This window comes from Salvelinus sp. IW2-2015, linkage group LG13 (assembly GCF_002910315.2).
Source record: "Salvelinus sp. IW2-2015 linkage group LG13, ASM291031v2, whole genome shotgun sequence".
Lineage (NCBI taxonomy): Eukaryota > Metazoa > Chordata > Actinopteri > Salmoniformes > Salmonidae > Salvelinus > Salvelinus sp. IW2-2015.
Genome location: NC_036853.1, coordinates 14,716,474 through 14,735,862, shown reverse-complemented (window position 1 = coordinate 14,735,862; position 19,389 = coordinate 14,716,474). Strand labels below are relative to the sequence as shown.

The window sequence follows — 19,389 nt, the reverse complement described above, 5'->3', positions numbered from 1 at the left end:
ATGTTTTATTTCATCCATTTCAGAATAAGGCTGTAATGTAACAAAATGTGGAAAAAATGGAAGGGGTCTGAATTCTTTCTGAATGCACTGTACATCAATTCAGCAATTGCATTCTTCTCATATTACTCTGTAGGCTACTGACCTATTCAAAACTTCTTCCGGCATCTGCCTATAGTTATTTAACTCAACCTTCAGGATGTGTGTTTGCTGTGATTGAGTGGGGGCAAGGTTCTGACAGATCAAAACCACACCCAAAAGCCAATGTGCGTTTGACTTCTGTTATTGGCTGCCAGACTTTCTTGAGGAGCAAGCCAAGAAACAAGGCCAAATCAGAAGGTGCAGTTCCCCTTTAAAACCTGTCCCTTGCTAATGTCACAGTCCCGTCATCCACTGGTAACACTGGTCTCCCAGCCAGCTTCCTGGCTATATTAAGATCTCCTTCTCAGATGATGTGACCAAGGTTTAATATCACATCTAGCTATCATACTGTACACATTCATTATTTATGCCTCCTTGAAATAACAGGTTATTGGTGAACAATAATGGTTTCCCTGCTGCTGCAGTTTAGCTATTCATTTCTATTTGAAACCTCTGACACTCTACAAACATCGCACATCCTCCTTTGACCTATATCTTGTCCTAAGGAGATTATTCTGCTGTGTCGATCAAGTAGATATATAAGGCCTTACATATTTTAACTGAGAAATCATTGGATGAAAACTCCCATTCATAGTTCCTATGGAGTTATGTATTGGAAGCTTACTTGGAAACCTGCTCTCAGGTAGGTTTTGTTTTGTTATCTCACGCTGCATGCTGTCAGTTGTGCCAAAGTCACAACATTTGTCTAATTCCTTGCCCATGCTGGATGGAGTAGTTAGTTCGGACGCACACTTCTGTTGGGACTCATGATGGACTTCCTGATGAAGCTACTGTCCAAGTACCGGTGGAAGCCAGTCGCCAATTCCTCTTCTCTCTACGCTCTTACTCCCACCCATGTGTGTCCTTCCTAGTCAGTGGGGGTCATTCCAAATGCTACCATCACCCCTCTTCCTTAGTCCTTCCTTAGTCCATCTCCTCCCATGTGTATGATACTTGTTGATGAAGGATGACGTCAGATGACAGCAGGTTGTCATGTGAGTGAGGAGAAAATACATATTTACCAGAAATGAGATGATGAATTCATGCATGCACCACTGGTATTCAAAATACTGCCTGCCTGACTTAACACCATTTGCATTCCACACATCTTTCAGCAACAACCACTACCCCTCTTCTCCTGTCTCCTTGTTACTTCTATCTTATTTTACATTCACTCTTCAAAGAGTTGAAACTCAATTCTGACACAAACGGGTTGTAGAATTTAACTATAATGTCTTATTTAAGCTGAATGCCTTGTGGATAACTTCAACCAATTTTCTCATTACAAAGTTGACATTTAAATCCAATTTCATCTGCAGCTTCTAAAGCATTCTATGTACTGTGTCTCATTAAACTATCCTAATGGCTTTTAGGAGTCAGCTGCAAATATACAGTACCTCAGAGAGAGAGAGCGAGAGAGAGAGATGCATTATTCTCTTGAATATATTGTACAACTTTTCTAGCAAATGGGACTGAATATGCCATTTACAAAATTGTATAATAGGCTCAAGCATCAAATAGCATCCATTATTGTGTTTAATAAGAATAAAATAAACAATGTTAAAATGTATTTCATTCTTGATCTTCTACTACATTAGAAAAATAAACTATATATGGCATTGCCAATTCTCATCCCAGATGAGCTACTGACCGAGTACAGAGTTATGTAGAGTGGGAGAGGGGGGCTCTTCCTGGGCAGTCAGAGAGCGCATTCACAGTCATTCTAATGGGAAACAGCATGTGGGCCTGATTAGTCTGTAGCTACAGGTCCACTCAAATCACATTTAGCTAAATCAGGGAGTGCTGATTGCTGTTTCTCACCCTGACAGGCAAACAAGGCTGCCAGGGGCCCCGGTTAACACAAGGTCACACATGATGCCGCAGGAGACAGACTAAGAACACTTCACTGGTAATTACTCATCTATATACCTCATTAACATTATGCTGAAAGCTGTATAATAATTGTTTGTATTCAGATTTGATATGAATTTAAATATTTTGCAATGTTAGAAAGAGCCCTCCCATTTTGTTAGAATACGTTCTGTTCTGTACAATATAGCCTACTTTATTTTTCAAATGACAATTCATTACACATACAGTATTTAATACAGCAGACACTGATTAAATTGACAATGCTATTCAGTTGTTTTCTGAAAATTCACTTTGTACCCTGTTCACTTGTCCTTCCTCTATGCCCTTGTATTGTCCATGTTTCACATTTGTTCAGAGTTTTTGTGATTGTTATATTGTGTCACTATGTAAGTGTGTAGTCTGTCCCTCTCTCCCCCTCATCGGCTGGCAGCCACATCTGGCACAGTAGACTTGCTGCGGCAGGTGCTGATTATTCGTCATCGCATTAGCGCTAGAGCAGTTCAATTAGTGAGCCGCTCTCCTCATTTCAATTAGCACTCAGGTGTGTAGCAGACAGTCATGGCTGAGACGCACTCAAACCATGTGGAAAATGCAGAACTCAGAGGGCCTCAGCGGAGACACAGACAGCCTGCATCAGTGCACAAAACAACACAAACAACCAAAACAACTCTAAGCATTCCTAAACATAATGTGTAAGGGAATCTTTTTTGGTCATGAGCAGAATTTAAATTAGATAGCAGCATTCCTTGATTAAATTGAGAAGTGAGGCAAGAGTGTCGTGAATGGGAGTAAATAAAACAGGGCTCTGTTTTGTTCAGTGGGAAGTATCTTTAGAGAGAGATAATAACCCTTACCTACTGACGGAGATTAATAAAGCATGAACACGAGCTGATTTGGACTGGGAGATTTACAAAAACAGCTGAAGTGCTGGAACAACAACTAACAGGTTGAAGTCACTTTTATGAATTTGAAGGAAGATAATAATGATGATGGTGATGGCGATGACCATAATGATGACAATAACAATACCTATGACAACAATGATGTCTTTTATTACCTTAGCTAACCTCTTCATTTCATACTTATCACACACCATCATCATTATTAGGAATCTCATCATCCATACTACTGACATAATATCTGTCAGATGTTCAATTTTGGGAGAGAGGAAACTTTCAGAGCAGAAGTTTTGCTGCAAAACAGAGGGATGATGTAGGCTGCTGGAAGCAGGCAGCTGTCAGTGGTTACCCTGGGGACTTCCAGTTTCAGCCTGAATATCTCAGCAGCAAGACAGGCAATGTGCTGCGGACGCCTCACCCAGAGCAGAGCAGAGCGAAGGGTGAACTGGCAGAGGGAGAGGTGCCTGGCAATAAGACACATCTATGCCAATTAAGAAGAAAGGGAGTGAGCCATGCTTGAAATTCACAACACGTCTCCCACAACTCCGTACTTTCTGAGGGCTCTGTGTACCTTAAAAACATTTGTTACCCACAAACCCCAAGGTATGCAAAATTATGCTGAGCTCTGCTCATTTGATCTGTTCTAATTGGGAATGGAGGCATCTTTAGCTGACATCCCAATTAGCATGTGAACATGTGGCTAAATTAAGGGCTCACTACACTGCAATAGAAATGTAAAGGCAATGGTCCTGCGTTGGCGGAGATTGCGTTCACTGTAAACACTGCATACGTCGGTTCAATCTGAAATGACCTTTCAATTTAAATCGCGCCCTAACGTTTAACTTCAGCGATACAGATTGAATCAAGCCCTAAATACCATTGAACAATGAGCGTATGGAGGTAATAAGTCAATGTCTTCCTCGGAATGCATTTAATGAGGTGATTTTCATTTAGGGAGATCCATTTTGAATTAAAATATTTTTCTTGTCTTTTCCTTCTAGTATACCGTTGCACTCTGTCTGTGTTCTCACCCAAATAGTTTTGTATGTCTCCCTCTATTCTTAATGATGTTGCTGAGTGACCCATTTCATACTGCACTAAAAGCCATCAGTTCCACTACGCAGGTATGTAATCAAATGAGCTTTTCTGTGCCCCCCGTAACTATTGATTCATGGAGCCTTAAACAGTGAGCTTGGTAACAACTCAACACACTGACATGAAATTAAATCAAATTTTATTAGTTACATGCACAGAATACAACATGAGTAGACCTTACAGTGAAATGCTTACTTACAAGCCCCTAACCAACAATGCAGTTAAAAAAATATGAATAAGAATAAGAAATAAGTAGTTAAAGAGCAGCAGTAAAATAACAATAGCGAGACCAGTACTGGTTAGTCAAGGTAATTGAGGTAATATGTACATGTGGTAGAGTTATTAAAGTGAATATGCACAGATAATAACAGAGAGTAGCAGTGGCATAAAAGAGAGGGGTGGGCAATGCAAATAGTCTGGGTAGCAATTTGATTAGATGTTCAAGAGTCTTATGGCTTGGTGGTAGAGCTGTTTAGAAGCCTCTTGGACCTAGACTTGGCGCTCCGGTACTTCTTGCAGTGCGGTAGCAGAGAGAACAGTCTATGACTAGGGTGGCTGAACTCTTTGACAATTTTTAGGGCATTCCTCTGACACCGCCTGGTATAGAGGTCCTGGATGGTAGGATCCTTGGCCCCAGTGATGTACTGGGCCGTACGCACTACCCTCTGTAGTGCCTTGCAGTCGGAGGCAGAGCAGTTGCCATACCAGACAGTGATGCAACCAGTCAGGGTGCTCTCGATGGTGCAGCTGTAGAACCTTTTTAGTATCATGCTGTCTCGTTATTGTTGGTGATCAGGCCTACCACTGTTGTGTCATCGGCAAACTTAATGATGGTGTTGGAGTCATGCCTGGCTGTGCAGTCATGAGTGAACAGGGACTACAGGAGGGAACTGAGCACACACCCCTGAGGGGCCCTTGTGTTGAGGATCAGCGTGGCGGATGTGTTGTTACCTACTCTTACCACCTGGGGGCGGCCCGTCAGGAGGTCCAGGATCCAGTTGCAGAGTGAGGTGTTTAGTCCCAGGGTCCTTAGCCTAGTGATGAGCTTTGAGGGCAATATGGTGTTGAACACTGAGCTGCAGTCAATGAATAGCATTCTCACATAGGTGTTCCTTTTGTCCAGGTGGGAAAGGGCAGTGTGGAGTGCAGGAGAGATTGCATCATCTGTGGATCTGTTAGGGCGGTATGCAAATTGGAGTGGGTCTAGGGTTTCTGGGATAATGGTGTTGATGTGAACCATGACCAGCCTTTCAAAGCACTTCATGGCTACAGATGTGAGTGCTACGGGTCGGTATTCATTGACCACCATAGTCCCTGTTCCCAAGAATATTAAGGTAACCTTAGGCAGGTTACCTTAATGTTCTTGGGAACAGGGACTATGGTGGTCTGCTTAAAACATGTTGGTATTACAGATTCGGACAGGGATAGGTTTAAAATGTCAATGAATACACTTGCCAGTTGGTCAGCGCTTGCTCGCAGTACACATCCTGGTAATCCATCTGGCCCTGCGACCTTGTGAATGTTGACCTGTTTAAAGGTCTTACTCACATCGGCTGCAGAGATCGTGATCATACAGTCGTCCGGAACAGCTGGTGCTCTCATGCATGTTTCAGTGTTTTTGCATATAAGTATTTTAGCTCGTCTGGTAGGCTCGTGTCACTGGGCAGCTCTCGGCTGTGCTTCCCTTTGTAGTCAACAATACCAGATCGATAAGAAAAAGAGACTCATCTGAAGAATATCATCTCAATATACATATCGCAATCTAACATAGGTCTCTAGCTGCAAATTTCATTAATGGAAGGAAAACTGAGGCACGATGTGAAATAAGCTTTCGAAAGCCATAGAGGAACTGTGGCGGGCTCCTGAAATAATTTGTTTAGTCAGATTGATATTTAATCAAACAAAGAAAAACTTAATTTTCAGGTGGCAGAGGATCAATTTGTAGATTGGCCAAGGACAAATTAAAGCATAATTTGATTAAACATCAAGTAGTGTATTGGACACAGTCTCAGTGCAATACCACAGTGACAGGAGACATAATGTAAGCATCCAATATATTTCTCAATCCATTACTGGGCTGTGAAAATAAGTCTGCCTATTTTTGCAAAGTGGTTTTTAGACAAGCAATACATTTCCAAACCTTTTATTTGACATTGAGATCAGCAAAGGAAAAATACTGTTATTACTGTATGTAATGGGAATGTTAGAATACAAACTTATTTTCAATTCAGTTTTGCTTTAGAATTTGCCTTTCAAAAGCATTTTGATGTACTGTGAAAGAATGAATTAGTGACCTGCTATGTTAAATGAACCACTGGATTAGATTTATGGAGAGCAATTAGATCAACTGTATTGTAGCCTACAAAAACGATCAATCAGAGTCCCTTTTTATTCCCATTCCCTATTCAATCTAAATGAGTTAAATGAAAAGGGGTGACTTACAATAGACACAAAGAGGGCTGTACATCTGTCAGATGAATGATGGGTTCTGAGACTACTACTTTCAAATCATCTAGTTCATAAACAAAAGGCTTTGTGATACAAGTGCTGTTTATTCATGATGTTTGATGATTCACCTGCTGATATTCTCACAGATGCTGAAAAGCCCTTAAAACAAATCCTGAGAAGTATCTGATTACATCTTTTTACTTATACTTTTGTTTGTGTGAGTTTTGGGGATTTTAGAGGGCTCCCACTGGGCACAAACTGTTTGAATCAACGTTGTTTCAGCATCATTTGTCAAGATATTGTGACCAGGAATCTAGGTGGAAAATACATTCGATTTTGAAAGTCATCAACTGTTGTTTTGAGAGTTAAATTTCAACTACAGGATTACGTCATCATGGTAACCAAATTTCAACATAGAACAAACCTTGTATAAAATGCGTTGAATTTGTACAAACAACAAAATATATTAAACTTTATATATCCACAATGAGGAAAAAAAACAATACGCTTGGCAGAACCTCCTACTGGAAAATGGATCTACAGTTGGAAGTCGGAAGTTACACCTTAGCCAAATACATTTAAACTCAGTTCTTCTGTCACGCCCTGGCGTTAGTATTATTTGTTTTCTTTATTATTTTAGTTAGGTCAGGGTGTGACATGGCGTATGTGTGTGTTTTGGGTGATTATATGGTATAGTTGGTTGTAGTGTATGGGTTTGTGTTGAGTGTATGTGTCTAGGTATGTCTATGGTTGAGTGTAGGTGTTTAGGAAAGTCTATGGTTGCCTGATTTGGTTCTCAATCAGAGACAGCTGGTTATTGTTGTCTCTGATTGGGAGCCATATTTAAGGTAGCCATAGGCTTTAGGTGTTTGTGGGTAATTGTCTATGTTGAACGTAAGTAGCTTGTGTGTGCACTTTCGTTTGTAGCTTCACGGTCGTTTGTTGTTTTGTATAGTTTGTTTAAGTGTTTCGTTTCGTGTTCATCTTCGTCGTTCTAATAAAAGAAGATGTATTCATATCCCGCTGCGCCTTGGTCCGTCTCTCCTCCACACGATCGTGACATCTTCACAATTCCTGACATTTAATCCAAGTAAAAATTCCCTGTCTTAGGTCAGTTAGGATCAACACAGAGAATTCATTATTTCAGATTTGATTTCTTTCATCACATTCCCAGAGGGTCAGAAGTTTACATACACTCAATTAGTATTTGGTAGCATTGCCTTTAAATTGTTTAACTTGGGTCAAACGTTTCGGGTAGCCTTCCACACTTCCCACAATAAGTTGGGTGAATTTTGGCCCATTCCTCCTGATAGAGCTGGTGTAATAGAGTCAGGTTTGTAGGCCTCCTTGCTCGCACACGCTTTTTCAGTTCTGCCCACAAATGTTCTATAGGATTGAGGTCAGAGCTTTGTGATGGCCACTCCAACACCTTGACTTTGTTGTCCTTAAGCCATTTTGCCACAACTTTGAAAGTATGCTTGGGGTCATTGTCCATTTGGAAGACCCATTTGCGACCAAGCTTTAACTTCCTGACAGATGTCTTGAGATGTTGCTTCAATATATCCACATAATTTCCCTCCCTCCCTCATGATGCATCCTATTTTGTGAAGTGCACCAGTCCCTCCTGCAGCAAAGCACCCAGCACAACATGATGCTGCCACCCCCGTGCTTCACGGTTGGGATGGTGTTCTTCGGCTGCAAGCCTCCCCCTTTTTCCTCCAAACATAACGATGGTCATTATGGCCAAACAGTTCTATTTTGTTTCATCAGACCAGAGGACATCAGACCAAAAAGTACGATCTTTGTCCCCATGTGCAGTTGCAAACCGTAGTCTGGCTTGTTTTACGGAGGATTTGGAGCAGTGGCTTCTTCCTTGCTGAGCCGCCTTTCAGGTTATGTCAATATAGGACTCGTTTTATTGTGGATATAGATACTTTTGTACCTGTTTCCTCCAGCATCTTCACAAGGTCCTGGGATTGATTTGCACTTTTCACACCAAAGTACGTTCATCTCTAGGAGACAGAACGCGTCTCCTTCCTGAGCAGTATGACGGCTGCGTGGTCCCATGGTGTTTATACTTGCATACTATTGTTTGTACAGATGAACGTGGTACCTTCAGGTGTTTGAAAATTGCTCCCAAGGATGAACCAGGCTTGTGGAGGTCTACAATTTTTTTTCTGGGGTCTTGGCTGATTTATTTTGATTTTCCCATGATGTCAAGCAAAGAGGCACTGAGTTTGAAGTTAGGCCTTGAAATACATCCACAGGTACACCTCCAATTGACTCAAATTATGTTAATTAGCCTATTAGAAGCTTCTAAAGCCATGACATAATTTTCTGGAATTTTCCAAACTGTTTAGAGGCACAGTATGTAAACTTCTGACCAACTGGATTTGTGATACAGTGAATTATAAGTGAAATAATCTGTCTCTAAACAATTGTTGGAAAAATTACTTGTGTCATGCACAAGATAGATGTCCGAACCGACTTGCCAAAACTATAGTTTGTTAACAAGAAATTTGTGGAGTGGTTGAAAAATTAGTTTTATTAATGACTCCAACTTAAGTGTATGTAAACTTCCGAATTCAACTGTATCTACAGCTACCCTTTGGTCTCCCATCCAGGTTTTTAAACAAGCCCAGCCCTACTTACCGTCAGAATGATTGTTGAGAGATCTCCACTTAACTAGAAAAACTGTTTCAATTAAAACCAGGATTAAACTAAAATAGACAGTACATACAGTATAGGCCTAGGGTTTCAAGATGGTTGATTTCAAATTGAGTGCTATTGAATTGTGTTTGGTTGTCAACATAACCAAATATCAACATTTGAAGGAGATGTATCTTCTAGTTGGATAGTTTCATCTGTGCCATTAAACTTAGTGCGACTTTAATTCCATTTTTTTTTTTACAAATTAATAATTTATATGTTAAATTTGTCTTCGTCTGAAACAAACATCGAATTTAAAGAATAGGACTAAATCAAAACAAATTTAAAGTGTGATTTCATTTAATTCTGTCCTATGCTTTAAGATTTTTGATTGAGATGGAGAGGTAAGTCCAACCAGCCTGGTGTCGTAGACTAGAAGTACCATTGTAAACGTAAATCTGGGACACTTAAATTAGTATGATATGTTACGTTTGGTTACATAAGACAGAAGGTTACTTAAGGCAAAAACGAAAGGATGGTGATTGGTTAGCTAACCCTAACCCTTTAGTCTAACTTTTTCACCCCCAAAAAATTATTTAACCTTTATTTAATTAGGTAAGTCAGTTTAAGAACAAATTGTTATTTACAATGACGGCCCACACCGGCAAAACCCTAACCAGGAAGACACTGGTTCGAATCCAAGCTGTATCACAACTGGCCATGATTGGTAGTCCCATAGGGCAGCACACAATTGGCCCAGTGTCGCCTGGGTTTGGCCGATGTAGCCCGTCATTGTAAATAAGAATTTATTTTTAAATTACTTGCTTAGTTAAATAAAGGTTAAATGAAATAAAAAATGTTATACCAAAAATATGATTTTTATTTTAGCAATGTTTTAAATAAAATGTTATCTAGAGTAAGAAATTGACAGCATATCAACAATTTCCTTTGGACAAGCCTGGAGAATGTATTTAAATCAAATCAAATAACATGTTATTGGTCACATACACATGGTTAGCAGATGTTACTGCAAGTGTAGCAAAATGCTTGTGCTTCTTGTTCTGACAGTGTAGTAAAATCTAACAGTAATCTAACAATTCCACAACTACCCAATACACACAAATCTAAGTAAAGGGATGGAATAAAAATATGTATATTTAAGTATATGGATGAGCGGCATAGGCAAGACGCAATAGATATAAAATACAGTATATACTGTACATATGAGATGAGTAATGCAAGATATGTAAGCATTATTAAAGTGGCATTATTAAAGTGTCTAGTGATCCATTTATTAAAGTGGCCAATGATTTCAAGTCTCTATGTAGGCAGCAGCCTCTCTGTGTTAGTGATGGCTGTTTAACAGTCTGATGGCCTTGAGATATAAGCTGTTTTTCAGTCTCTCTGTCCCAGCTTTGACGCACCTGTACTCACCTCGCCTTCTGGATTGTAACGGAGTGAACAGGCAGTGGCTCGGGTGGTTGTTGTCCTTGATGATCTTTTTGGCCTTCCTGTGACATCGGGTGCTGGAGGGCAGGTAGTTTGCCCCCGGTGATGCGTTGTGCAGACCGCACCACCCCTGGAGAACCTTGCGGATTGTGGGCGGTGCAGTTGCCGTGCCAGGCGGTGATACAGCCCAACAGGATGCTCTCGATTGTGCATCTGTAAAAGTTGGTGAGGGTTTTAGGTGACAAGACACATTTCTTTAGCCTCTTGAGGTTGAAGAGGCGCTGTTTCACCATCTTCACAACACTGTCTGTGTGGGTGGATCAGTTTGTCCGTGATGTGTATTGCGAGGAAATTAAAACTTTCCACCTTCACTACTGTCCCGTTGATGTGGAAAGGGGGGGTGCTCCCTCTGCTGTTTCCTGAAGTCCACGATAATTTATTTTGTTTTGTTAACATTGAGTGAGAGGTGGTTTTCCTGACACCATAGTCTGAGTGCCCTCACCTCCTCCATGTAGGTTGTCTAGTCGTTGTTGGAAATCAAGCCCACTACTGTTGTGTCATCCGCAAACTTGATGATTGAGCTGGAGGCGTGCATGGCCACGCAGTCATGGGTGAACAGGGAGTACAGGAGGGGGCTGAGCATGCACCCTTGTGGGGTCCCAGTGTTGAGGATCAGCGAAGTGGAGATGTTGTTTCCTACCTTCACCAACTGGGGGCGGCCCCTCTGGAAGTCCAGGACCCAATTGCACAGGGCAGGGTTGAGACCCAGGGCCTCAAGCTTAATGATGAGCTTGGAGGGTACTATGGTGTTGAATACTGAGCTGTAGTCAATGAACAGCATTCTTACATAGGTATTCCTCTTGTCCAGATGGGATAGGGCAGTGTGATGGTGATTGCATCATCTGTGGACTTATTGGAGTGATATGCAAATTGAAGTGGGTCTAGGGTGTAAGGTATGGTGGAGGTGATATTATCCTTGACTAGTCTCTCAAAGCACTTCATGATGACAGAAGTGAGTGCTACAGGGTGATAGTCATTTAGTTCAGTTATCTTTGCCTTCTTGGGTACAGGAACAATAGTGACCATCTTGAAGCATGTGGGGACAGCAGATTGGGATTGGGAGAGATTGAATATGTCCGTAAACACACCAGCCAGCTGGTCTGTGCATGCTCTGAGGACGCGGCTAGGGATGCGGTCTGGGCCGGTATCCTTGCGAGGGTTAACACGTTTAAATGTCTTACGTCGGTCACGGAGAAGGAGAGGGAGGGCCCGCAGTCATTGGTAGCAGGCGCGTTGGTGGCACTGTATTATCCTCAAAGCGGGCAATGGTGTTTAGTTTGTCTGGAAGCAAGACGTCGGTGTCCGTGACCTGGCTGGTTTTCTTTTTGTAGTCCATGATTGCCTGTGGACCCTGCCACACACATCTTGTGTCTGAGCCGTTGAATTGCGACTCCACTTTGTCCCTATACTGACATTTCGCTTGTTTGATTGCCTTGCGGAGGGAATAACTACACTGTTTGTATTCGGCCATATTCCCAGTCGTCTTTCCATGGTTAAATGCGGTGGTTCGCACTTTTGCGCGAATGCCGCCATCTATCCACAGTTTCTGGTTAGGGTAGGTTTTAATAGTCACTGTGGGTACAACATCTCCAGTGCAGTTCCTTATAAACCCACTCACCGAATCAGCATATGAATCAATATTATTTTTTGAGGCTGCCTGGAACATTTCCCAGTCCGCGTGATCAAAACAAAAGACACATTTTCATAAAGTTTTTTTTACATTTTACACTTTTTGAAAATACTAATATTAGTATTAAGACCAAGGTAACAACAAATCTCAAAATTGATAGGTAGATGCAAAAATGTAATTTCAGCCTGTGGTGCCTGGACTTCAAGCCAGACTAAGTCAATGGCACAGATGGTATTAAATCTTAACAACCAAACACAATTCAATATCTCTTCTGAAATACAATAAATATCCTATTAACTTGTCAATAACAAATTATATGTTGGATACACGTCTCCAACTCAACCAGTTAGAGCGGGATTAAGCTAGAGGCTCAGATGGAACTATCCAAGCAGTAAATACAGATCCATTAAATGTTGATATTTGGTTGCGTTGTCAACCAAACACAATTAATTTAATATAAGCTTTTTTATAAACTAATGTAAAATTCAACCTTAAAATTAGTAACACATCCATGGCCACATTTTGAGGTTGCTGTGACTATAAATGTATTATTATGTAATCATATAAAAAGAGCACGTTCAAATCAATCAATAAATACACATATTTAGCAGATGTTATTAAGGGTGTAGCGAAATGCTTGTGCAGAAGTATCTAACAATTCACAACAATACCCAAATATAAAAATAAAATAATGGAATTAAGAAATATGTCAGAGTGGATTTGACTAAAATACAGTATGATAAAATACAGTACATACAGTAGCTTGCGAAAGTATTCACACCTTTGGCATTTTTCCTATTTTGTTGCCTTGCAACCTGGAATTAAAATAGATTTTGGGGGAGTTTGTAACATTTGATTTCCACGACATGCCTATCACTTTGAAGACGCAAATTTTTTTTTATTGTGAAATGTTTTTTATTGAGCATGCATAACTATTCACCCACAAAGTCTATACTTTGTAGAGCCACCTTTTGCAGCAATAACAGCTGCAAGTCTCTTGGGATATGGCTCTATAAGCTTTCCACTGGGATTTTTGCCCATTCTTCAAGGCAAAACTGCTCCAGCTCCTTCAAGTTGGATCGGTTCCGCTGGTGTACAGCAATCTTTAAGTCATACCACAGATTCTCAATTGGATTGAGGTTTGGGCTTTGACTAGGCCATTCCAAGACATTTTAATGTTTCCATTTAAACCACTTGAGTGTTGCTTTAGCAGTATGCTTAGGGCCATTGTCCTGCTGGAAGGTGAACCTCCGTCCCAGTCTCAAATCTCTGGAAGACAGAAACAGGTTTCCCTCAAGAATTTCCCTGTATTTAGCGCCATCCATCATTCCTTCAATTATGACCAGTTTCAAAGTCGCTGCTGAGGAAAAACATCCCCACAGCATGATGCTGCCATCACCATGCTTCACTGTGGGGATGGTGTTCTCAGGGTGATGAGAGGTGTTGGGGTTGCGCCAGACATAACGTTTTCCTTGATGGTCAAAAAGCTCAATTTTAGTCTCATCTGACCAGAGTACCTTCTTCCATATGTTTGGGTAGTCTCCCATATGCCTTTTGGCGAACACCAAACGTGTTTGCTTATTTTTTTCTTTAAACAATGTTTTTTTCTGGCCACTCTTCTGGAAAGGCCAGCTCTGTGGAGTGTTTCGGCTTAAAGTGGTCCTATGGACAGATACTACAATCTCCGCTGTGGAGCTTTGCAGCTCCTCAGGGTTATCTTTGGTCTCTTTGTTGCCTCTCTGATTAATGCCCATGCCTGGTCCGTGAGTTTTGGTGGGCGCCTTCTTTTGGCAGGTTTGTTGTGGTGCCATATTCTTTCCATATTTTACTAATGGATTGAATGGTGCTCCGTGGGATGTTCAAAGTTTCAGTTTTTTTTTTTTATAACCCAAACCCTGATTTATACTTCTCCACAACTTTGTCCCTGACCTGTTTGGAGAGCTCCTTGGTCTTCATGGTGCCGCTTGCTTGGTGGTGCCCCTTGCTTAGTGGTGTTGCAGACTCTGGGGCCTTTCAGGACAGGTGTATATATACTGAGATCATGTGACAGATCATGTAAGACTTGCACACAGGGGGACACAGATTGCACAGATTGCACACAGGTGGACTTTATTTAACTAATTATATGACTTCTGAAGGTAATTGGTTGCACCAGATCTTATTTAGGGGCTTCATAAGCAAAGGGGGTGAATGCATATGCACAAAGCACTTTTTTGTTTTGTTTTCTTCAAATTTTTTGAAAGAAGTTCTTTTTTTCAATTCACTTTACCAGTTTGGGTTATTTTGTGTATGTCCATTACATGAAATCCAAATAAAAATCCATTTAAATTACAGGTTGTAATGCAACAAAATAGGAAAAACGCAAAGGGGATGAATACTTTTGCAAGGCACTGTACATATGAGATGAGTAAAGCAGTATGTAAACATTATTAAAGTGACTAGTGTTCCATTATTAAAGTGGCCAGTGATTCCATGTCTATGTATATAGGGCAGCAGCCTCTAAGGTGCAGGGTTGAGTAACCAGGTGGTAGCCGGCTAGTCAAGGCATAAATAGGTCGTCACAGGTCTGTGGAGATCTTCACAATTGCTGTAATAATCTGTGCAGAATCTCAAAGGCATCACTTACACCATGTACTTTTAATGTAATCTCAACTGTAATCCAGGTCATTTGGTTCTGCTATTAGATGAAGCACAATGATAACACAATCTGTTTTATAAATCCACAATATCTGGCATTGTATTCCCATTTGAACTTGGCTGTACTTTTAAATGATTGAAAGCAGAGTGATAACACATTGGAAATTCAACTAGCTTTTGTCTGTCTTATTGAGTGGAGGTTGCGATCTCATTGATAAACATCTCAACCAAATATTACCCAATTATCCATGTTGAAATGATGTGTACGTGTCCAGTGGGCTTCCTCGAAGGGATTCAGACAAGCAAGTGGACCTCAAACTAATAAGTCCTGAAACGTTCTTAAAAGAAGACACTCCAAAGGATCTCATTAGAATAAATCCATTTTATTTCCCTGCCTCTCTGGAGACAATTAGCCAACCCCCAAAGCCCTGTCTGTCTGCAAGTCAACCAGCGGCCAACCCCACAAGGCGGCCAACCCCACAAGGTGTTTTATTTATCTCCTCTCACTGCTCTCTTTACCAGCTCCTCCTCCTCTGCTCCTTCTCCATCTCTCTCTCTCTCTCTCTGTCTGTCTCTCGCTCGCTCTCTCTCTTTCCTTATAAGAACACTCATTTGTCTTCCTCACTCTCTTTAACTGGCATATTACTGACAAGGAGCTCTCCTGAGCAGCCCAGGATTACTCACTCTCAGACAGTCAGATAGGAGGAGAGAAAGAGAGAGAAAGGGGTAGGGACAATATGTGATTTTGTCTACATGAATTGCAGCCTATGTGATGTTGGTTGAATTTAGTGAGTAATGACAAGACATACTAGATATCATGCTTACAAATATGTCTCTCACTATAATAAATTATTGTCTGTTGAGATCACAGTTTCTCCTTTAATTAATAACAGGTGTACAATACACTGCCATGCATATCATCATAAATAATGTTGGAGATGTGTGACCAATAGATAGACATTTATATTAAATGAAACAGTGGATGCATAGTGTGCTTATTATGTCATTAATCATACAGTGGTGCAACATGGAATTAGGTGTGAGATGTATTATTATGGGATCATTATAATATATATTATATTATCTTTATATTATAAAGATAGTTCATCCTCATATATGATACATGCCGTACAGTTGTATTCAAGTGTTTTGGACATTTTGTATCAGATTTTTATTTTACCATAAAAAGTCTAATTGAAAACAAAAGTTTTGAAATAAGAATAATCATAATGGAATACAGCAATAGCATTAGCCTATGCTTTTGCTCCAAAGACTTTATGTTGAGGATAATGTGAAACCATGCTTTTTCATGTTGCCGTTCTGCGACATTAGTTCTCCAAGGATTTTAAATGTTATAATATTCAAATGTTGGATTTTTATTCAAAGTGCTGCTCCAAATTTGATTCTTCAAACCAGGACTACTGTATGACATGTGTTGCAGGTGGCTTTCTTTGATTGTAGCAGACTATAGTGATATTCAAATGCTTTGAGGGAGGACAATACATTATTCATGATAGCAACAAATAGACACTGTAACCATAGTCACACAGGAAAGGCTGCCTCTACCCCAAGAGTGAACCTCTACGCGTATGGGAATAATATTCACATAAAATAAACTTGTTCTGGGAGATGTGGTGGTTAGGTGTATAATGAGACATTCAGTTCACTGAAAGAACACTCTATCCATGCTTTATTCTTATGTAGATAGAGGGAGGTAGTGTCAGAGCCCCGAAAGAAACATTCTCTGAGCTGTACCACAGCCTCTGAAGCACTGGGGGAAACGCCCCCTCTAGATCAAAGTTACATTCAGAAGAGACTTGTCCCCTGATACACTTTGTACAGCCAAATCCAGACATCGAGCAGCTGCAGTCGGTTATGGCCCAGTGATGTACTGGGCCGTCCGCACCACCATCTGTAGTGCCTTGCGGTCGAGGGTGATGCAGTTACCATACCAAGCGCTGATGCAGCCAGTCAAGGTAGAAAAGGCGCTGTCGCGCATGGCCTCACAGTTGTGGGTGAACAGGGAGTACAAGAGGGGACTAAGCACACACCCCTGAGGGGCCCCTTGAGGGTCAGTGTGGCTGAGGTGTTGTTGTCTGACCTCAACACCTGGGAGAAAACCATCAGGATGTCCAGGATCCAGTTGCAGAGAGAGGTGTTCATTCCCAGGATCCCAAGCTTGGTGATGAGCTTGGATAAGACTGCGGTGTTGAACGCTGAGCTGTAGTCAATGAACATAATTCTCACCTAGGTATTCCTCTTGTCCAGGTGGGAGAGAGCAGTGTGAAGTGCAATTGAGATTGTGTCATCTGTGGATCTGTTGGGGCGGTATGCGTATTGGAGTGGGTCCAGTGTGGCTGGGAAGATGGTGTTGATGTGTGCCCTGACCTGTCTTTCAAAGCACTTTATGATTACAGATGTGATTGCTACGGGATGATAGTCATTTAGGCTAAGTTATAGTTCTTAGGAACAGGAACAACGGTGGTCAGCTTGAAACATGTTGGGATTACCGACTGGGACAAAGAAAGTTTGAAAATGTCAGTGAAGACACTTGCTAGCTAGTCTGCGCATGCTCTGAAAATGAGCCCTGGTATTCAGGTGTTAACTTGTTTAAAAGTCTTACTCACGTTGGCCACAGAGAGCGAGATCACACAGTCATCCAGAACAGCAGAGGCTCCCATGCATGGCTTAGTATTGCTTACCTCGAAGCAAGCGTAGAAGGCATTTTGTTAGTCTGGGAGGGCTGCATCACTGGGCAACTCACGGCTGTGTTTCCCTTTGTAATCCGTAATAGTCTCCAAGCCCTGCCACATCCGACGAGTATCGCAGATGCAGCCTGTAATCCATGGCTTTTGGTTTGGGTACCTACGTACACTCACTGTGGAGATGACATCCTGAATGCACTTATTGATGAAGCCATGACTGATGTTTTAAACTCCAAAATGCCATCAGATGAGTCCTGGTTTTAGCAGCTCTTGTGGTGCAGGAGACATGTTAATAGAAATAGGGTCAAATAGATTTGAGTCTCCCCGTAATAAAGTCTCCAGCTTCAAGGAACGCTGCCTCTGGGTGCATGGTTTCTTGTATGTTTACGGCCCGTACAGTTCGTTGAGTGCCAAAATGGTGTTGGCTTGTAGTGGGATGTAGACAGCGGTGTAATTTAAGATGAAAACTCTCTGGGTAGATAAAAGGGTCTGCAATTTACCATGAGGTTGTCTATGTCGGATGAGCAAAAGCTTGGGACCTCCTTCACCCTGGAAACCGCACAACAGTTGTTGCTTAGAAAAAGGCACACCCCTCCCACTTTTGTTTTTCCCGAGTCCATTGTCCGATCGGGATGAAGCAGGGAGAATTCGCCGAGCAGTATATCCATAGCATTAGTCAGCCAAGTCTCTGTAGCTCATAAAATATTACAGATTTTCAAGTCTCGTTGATAAGATACTCTCAAAAGGAGCTCGTCCATCTTATTCTCAAGTGACGGAACATTTGCCAATAAAATAGAGGAGTGACGGATGATTTCCTCTGCATCTTAATCTAACCAAGATGCCATCCCTTCTCCAGCATCCATGCTTGTGACACTTCTTTGGTAGTCTGAACAATGGAATAGGGTCCGATGTAAACAAGGAGTTCAGAACAAATAAGTCGAAGTTGAAATCGAGGCACGTAACTGTCGATCTGATTTCCAAAAGTGCTTGGCGGTCATAGGTGATAATAGTATGAACTTTCTGTATGACATTTTTTAAGATGAACACTAAAAAGTCACTAAATAACAAAGTCAGGCTGAATGTCATGAGACGCTGACTATGTCCGTCGGCACCATTTTGAATCTATATAAACTCAGCACCCTGTCTTTCAAAGATAATTTGTAAAAATCCAAATTACTTCAAAGATCTTCATTTTAAAGGGTTTAAACACTGTTTCCCATGCTTGTTCAATGAACCATAAACAATTAATGAACATGCACCTATGGAACGGTCATTAAGACACTAACAGCTTACAGACGGTAGGCAATTAAGGTCACAGTTATGAAAACTTAGGATGCTAAAGAGGCCTTTCTACTGACTCTGAAAAACACCAGAAGAAAGATGCCCAGGGTCCCTGCTCACCTACGTAAACGTGCCTTAGGCATGCTGCAAGGAGGCATGAGGACTGCAGATGTGGCAAGGGCAATAAATTGCAATGTCCGAGCTGTGAGATGCCTAAGACAGCGCTACAAGGAGACAGGACGGACAGCTGATCGTCCTTGCAGTGGCAGACCACGTGTAACAACACCTGCACAGGATCGGTACATCCGAACATCAAACCTGGGGACAGGTACAGGATGGCAACAACAACTGCCCGAGTTACACCAGGAACGCACAATCCCTCCATCAGTTCTCAGACTGTCCGCAACAGAATGAGAGAGGCTGGACTGAGGGCTTGTAGGCCTGTTGTAAGGCAGGTCCTCACCAGAAATCACCGGCAACAACCAACGTCACCTGTGGGTACAAACCCACCATTGCTGGACCAGAC

At 41.5% G+C, this 19,389-nt stretch overlaps 1 long non-coding RNA gene across 1 annotated transcript in view; it reads left to right on the top strand.

Annotated features, from left to right (window-relative positions):
• Positions 1-19,389, top strand: part of LOC111971681 (uncharacterized) — a 54,143-nt gene that overhangs the window by 27,946 nt on the left and 6,808 nt on the right. The window contains exon 2 of the long non-coding RNA XR_002878295.2: positions 1,968-2,047. This is a non-coding gene — a long non-coding RNA (uncharacterized lncRNA). The remainder of the gene's footprint in view (positions 1-1,967; positions 2,048-19,389) is intronic.